We start from the raw sequence: 6,376 nt of genomic DNA, 5'->3' as shown, positions 1-6,376 counted from the left end.
CCGTGGCTACAGATACGTTTAACGGGAAACGCCGTTGAACATCGCGTTAATGTGGCCATTACAAAGTGCTTTTGATTTACAATTGAATCTACCACTCTGGTTCGGAATTCCGCTTTGCCTAGAAGAACCAGAGAGGAACATTCCAGTTACTCTTTACAAAATAAAGGTAGGGTCGCATTTGCGTTAAGCACTGCGCAGACGAGGGATTATTGTTCGCGGAAGACAAAAATTCTTTTACTATGGTTTTTCGGCGTACTACTAACCGACTGCATTATGCGATCAATTTTTGTCCTCCCCGGACAATAGTCCGTCATCTGCGCAGGCCTTGAAAGAAAACAACGGATTTCAATAATAATTTCTATAATTATTGTAATATAAAAAAGTGTTGGTAGTTATTCAACCCTTGGAATAGACAATAGATATTTCCTCTTAAACATAACAAATATGTGGCGGGAGGGGGGCGCGGCTCGTAAAAAAATACTCTTTTCTGAAGCGGCCCCAGCCTCGCCTGCTCCCGCGTACGCTAGACTTTACCATTTTATTACAATATAATGTGATCTAAGAAAAATAATATTTTCGTCTAACGCCCGCTGGGGGGCGTGTGGTAAACAATTTTATACTATCATTAGTTTGTCACTTACATTTAACACGCACTACCTTAAATGAAACGGCCCGACGCTTAGAATATCCCTTGCGAAGTTACGCAGCGATGCCTAGACGAACCGTAATGACAATGAACTTACGCTAAGCGCACACCGCGGACATACATACAACACGAAGCCGAATTCTGCGGAAACCATTCTCCCGATCGCGTTCACTATCGACTATATTCGAAAAAACATCGACTACAAAACATAATTTAGAATATCGGCTTTTACAATTTTAATCTACTTGATACAAAATTTCGATTTAAGTTTTCTCACTTTTTCTTCACAGGATACCTCCAAAAAATTGTTTAGTTGATCTCTAATAAGCTAATTACGGCGAAATAAGCATCAGATTATTTATTTTTTTTGAAAAAAAATCTTATTTTTCGAAAGATTGCAAAGTATCCTGTGAAATGTTAGTCCTAAGCAATATAACATGCTTCATTTTAACGCTATCTTAGAAGATTTGGTGAGTACATCGTATAAAACACACAGAGGTACAGTAATTGAGAAGGAATTGCACTTAGGAAAGGTTTGCGTCTCTTGGCACTTTATCTTATAAGTTAACTAATCAATATAATCGAAAAACCAACAAAAAATCAATAAATATTAAAGCTGACAAAAGGTACATTTACCTATTGCTTCGTAATAAGACGATATACGGCAATTTTTGATAATTCGGTAACAAATTTACGATTTTTTTCATTGAACGTTTATGTTCGCGTATTTTCGCCGCGTCTGGATTTAGCATTACACGTACAAAGGCCGAAGTATGAAGCAGAATAATTCAGCTAAAAATTAGCGAATAAAAACTTAATTTATTATTATTGGAACCACGCACATCGATGGAATATTAAGTACTTAAAGTTAAATCGTTTCTAGATACTTAATTTTTCGATATTACCATAAAATATATTTTTTAAAACGTCAATAATTCGAACTTAGTTGTAGGGGTTCGGCAAGCAGTGTACAGCGTAAGGCTAAGCTTAGACAACGATAATTTTGATATCCAATATTCCTTCTGTACGCGAGATTTTATCGAAATTGTTTACATAGGTAGTCATAAGATAAAAACTAGTATTCGATAAAGCTTTTTTTGAATTGAATAGGTACTTTTTGTGTTGTAATCTTGTAGGAATAACTACGGAAAAATATCGTTGTCTCAACATAGCCTAAGGATTCGGGTGGACTAGTGAGGAGAAGGGAACTCTATACACCTTATTAATAATAATACATTCAAAGACACAAAAGCAAATCCACTAGACTTATTGCCACTCTTAAATTATTGCTACGACATATACAGACTGATCTACGTTTTATAATTTAATAATAATAATATAATAATGTAAATATAATAATCAATAATCCATTACAACATCCAATAAAACAAAATATTATTGCATTATTTTAGTTCAACTATAAATCAGAAGGGGTTTATTTTAACACAATATTTATTACAGTCTAGAACATTTTCGTGCATTTTTTTGTTTGTGTGAAGTGCGAGAGATACAACATGGGCTCAGAATAAAGGTGCCCACGCACTTGAACTGAACTGCAACTGAACTGCGCGTCGCGGCAACGTCCCGCACGATATTCTCTCGATATTCGACGCGCAGTTCAACTGCAGTTCAGTTCGAGTGCGTGGGCACCTTTAATAAGGAACTAGAAACCACAAGTTGTTTATGGTGGTTTAACACGCCTGCAGTCCAAGCATTCGAGACATTTTTTTTTATATTTTTTCAACACTTTCTTGATGAAATAACCGTGCGAAAAAAAAATGTTGCTTGACTGATAGTGTAATGCCGGCTGCTAAACCCCTTTTTATAAGACATGCTTGCTCTATTGCCTTTAACACAGTTACCAAAGCACCCCTTAAAATACCAAAATCATCAAAATTAAAAAAATTAAGAAGACTTTTTTTAGTCATCGAATTTTTAGACATCAATGTAGGTAGATAGCTCTTGGAAAGATACTTTGACTTGGAATGTTTTCCAAGACTTAAAAATTTCAGCTTCAGTTCATCTCGTGGTTTCTAGTCAGTCCTCAACTCTGAGATCACGGGTACAGACTAAGAAGTCACATCGAAACTTTGATTGTAATGCGTTACTATAACTTTTATAGTAAGACAATGTTTTAATGTAACAATTTGTAACACCGCGCGTTCCTTTATTTTGACCCAAAATTGGCTGATACTCACTAAGGCACAATTTTATCTTTCACTTTGAACTTTATTTAATTCTAAAATAAATTAAGTCAATTCCCCTCCTCGAGCCGTGAGGTATGATCTAGCTGTTGTCTAATTTTTTTGCTTAGTAACACCGATCGCACATTACAGCACGTGCTATGAAATTAATTTTTCATTTCCTTAACCGATGGGATCGACGAGTGGAGACGACCTCGCATTTTCAGTACTAATAAGTTGCTATTCGTCGTGTAATGTGCGATCGGTTTAAATAAACACCGACACAAAATCTTAGCACTAACGATTAATATTGTTGATTCGATTCATCTTATCTACCTATAACACATATTATCGCTGAACGTCATTAGCTGGGTGCTTACTAAACGCGGCAGCCTAGGGGGCATTGATTAGCGTGGCAGCAAGGCACCTCGACCAAGATGAAAACCGCATCGCTCGGCAGTACGGCGCGACGTCCGTGACGAAATAAAGCCTCAGAAAGCTGCCGCGATCAGTGTGAACCCGGCTAAATATTTATTAATTAGACTTTAGAGGCTTGTTGATTATGTTAGCGAGTCTTAATAAAATAATGCTTATCCAATGCTTATCATTATCGACACGAATTCGATTTTACGAAAATATTTTAATTTCATTAATTTACATTTATTTAATCAGGCGTTCAATTGTTTTCGCTTGATTAAGGAATATCTCATCGAATTTGGTCTAATTTCTCAAAAAAATCTGATTTTTTCGAAACGTCTGTTTAATTGCTACACTTAACTAAATATGTAGTTGATTGATGAGTAACTCAATTGTTTCCAGAATTCGGTAAACAAAATTGCAATACCTATCTGACAAATGTGCATATATCTGACCTCAGAGGTCAATAAATGTAAGAAAAAATGCAAAAATGAAAAGTTATTCAACTTTTAATTGCTATTAAAGCTGGCTTAAGATACGCGCCGAGAACGCGAGGGTTGATGGTTATCAGCTTTTTTAGCTTCAGAAGCGGTTTTATACGCAATTACTGAGTTTTGCGCTCGAGAAACGAGGAACTACGCGTCCACGCAATAATCGTTTCATTTACTACATAATCGTGCTTCGCTTGGAGTAGGCATTGCATTTTGTCAACCATAATATTAAGAACCTTATTACACATTGGCCCACATTGGCCAAACTTAATTGGTGAATGTGTACAAGACCATAATATGGCCTACATTAGCCGAGTGCAGCAAACAGAGTTCACACACTGGCCCGTGCCCGGCACCTGGCCGAATGCATTAGATAAATCTGTACTGACCTTGTATTGGTTTGGTGTTTCTTTTTTTAAGTAAATTGATTTCAAATATTTTTAAAAACTACAGCCTATCTATCGTATACAAAAAGCGCGTATTGGAGGTATTTTCACATTACACACGCAGTTTTATTCGTTATGAGACAAACGTGTGTAGAAGCGCTCTAAGCTCTCCACTAAGGTTTAAATTTATAGAACGCACTTTGACTTTGCTAAGACTTAAGTTTCAGTTAAAACGAGACAGATTCATGCCAGCGGTATAACGCTGTCTCGTTTTAACAGTGTCTTAAGTCTGAGCAAAGTCAATGTTCGCTCTATAGATCTAAGACTTAGTCGCAAATGCAGTGCTAAAGCGCTTTATTAGTTCAGAATATAGCCCAACTTGCACAAGAACACCTAAACTGATATCAAATTTAATGCTTTCACTTCTTGGCAGCCGCGTACACAATTATGTAGGTAACTACTTTTTAATAATAAACGTGTTAAATTACAAAAAAATAACTACGATCAGTTTAACAAGCGTCTTTGTGCAAGTGAAACCTTACTGTTTCAAATCACATAAGAACCATCTTAGCTCGTTTTACTATCCAATGTTGTGTAAGTTAGATACTATTTAGACTAGGGACAAATGTAGCGAAAATCAGCGAACAAGGCACCATGCACGAATTTCCGACATTGAAATATTGAAATATTTGTGCTTCGAAGACATAAAAAAAAAATTACGAGCACGTTTTCGCTCGCGGGATTCCATTTTATTTGTCCCTAGCCTAAAAAGGTTGCATATCACTCGGCAACCCACAGGAGCGCTATCTCTCATCATTTACGAATCTGAAGGCAGTGTCACATGCTCCTAAAATATTTTGTGTTTGTCGCGAGCTTGCAGCGATCCTTGTCTAATAAACGTCTAAAGCTCATTTCAAACAACGGGAATATAATATAATGTATGTAATTTCAAAGTAATATAATATATTACTTTGAAATGTCACAACTCAGTGTGAACAGTGACATTTCAAAGAAGGGTGAGCGATATTTATATATTATATTATATTACCGTAGTTTGAAATGAGCTGAAGCAGTTTGAAACTGCGCTGTGAGTTATCCGCCACTTCGTACCAACACAGTGGAGTGCGATGGCAGGGCTGTTTGGCCGCACGATTGGTTCGTCATCCAGAGATCTAGAGCTCTTTATCGAACAACTTTTTAAAAATCCCTATACAAGTTAGGGCCGGCGGACATTGCGGAGCGCAGAGCAGATCAAGCCTGCGAAGTTTTCTAATCGCGTGACACATTACGCGAATTTCTAACAGAGAATGCGTGAACACGCGCGGGGTTGCGCACGGATGCGCGAGTATCCGCACGGATGCACAATTGATTTTAGATATTATTTCAATGAGGACAATGTCGATAATACTTTGACTGTGAAAAATGCTCTGCGCTGCGCTTCGGCCCTTAGTCCTTGACTCATTCATTATACCGTCATAGATGGAAACTTGGAAGGGGTATGGCAGTTATACTACCCCTTATCGGTTTTGTATACCTATACATAATACTACCAGTAGGTGTCGCTATTGTTTTCAGTTGTATTTAATTTGTGCTGGTGCAGTATTATTTTAATGTTTAAAATATAAGTTAAACAAAGTAATTTAATACTTACGTTATGTCCGCATAATAATGCGAAACCAGTAACTTTAAAGATAGTAATTATGACTCGAGTTGTTATAGCTGTAGGTACAGGGCTTTCAGGTAAAGTGCGCTATGTTACTGAAGAACGTGATTATGTAAAAATAAGTAGGTAAGTAGGTATAGGTATGACTTTCCGCCATATTATGATGTTTTAGCTGTTTATTCACTTATTTATCCAATGTGAATAACTGAATTAACTACTGAAAGCTAATAATAATGGTACCTACTAATAATAATAATAATTATTCTGCCGTTCTGTGTAAGGCATACCTACCTACAGAGTCTTGGGTTGTATAATATGCATATTGCTCAGAGAGAATGAAAGCAAAAAATCTTTTCAAAATACCTAGTTGAGTTTTTAATTTAATTGAAGTTTTTGGCTTAGGCACCGACCAAAACATTAACGTAACTATAATTGCTTTCCTAAGAGGTAATATTATTTTAAAAATAATAATTATTTATTAATCAATTTGTGTTACCACCTAAATTGACCATAATATTAATTAATTTAAGCCGTCTGTTCTTTTAGGCGTTGCAACTAAAACGGGAAAATAAAAGGAAAAGAAAAAAAAG

The sequence above is a fragment of the Maniola jurtina genome, chromosome 21 (genome assembly GCF_905333055.1).
Source record: "Maniola jurtina chromosome 21, ilManJurt1.1, whole genome shotgun sequence".
Lineage (NCBI taxonomy): Eukaryota > Metazoa > Arthropoda > Insecta > Lepidoptera > Nymphalidae > Maniola > Maniola jurtina.
Note: the sequence above shows the minus strand (reverse complement) of the source record.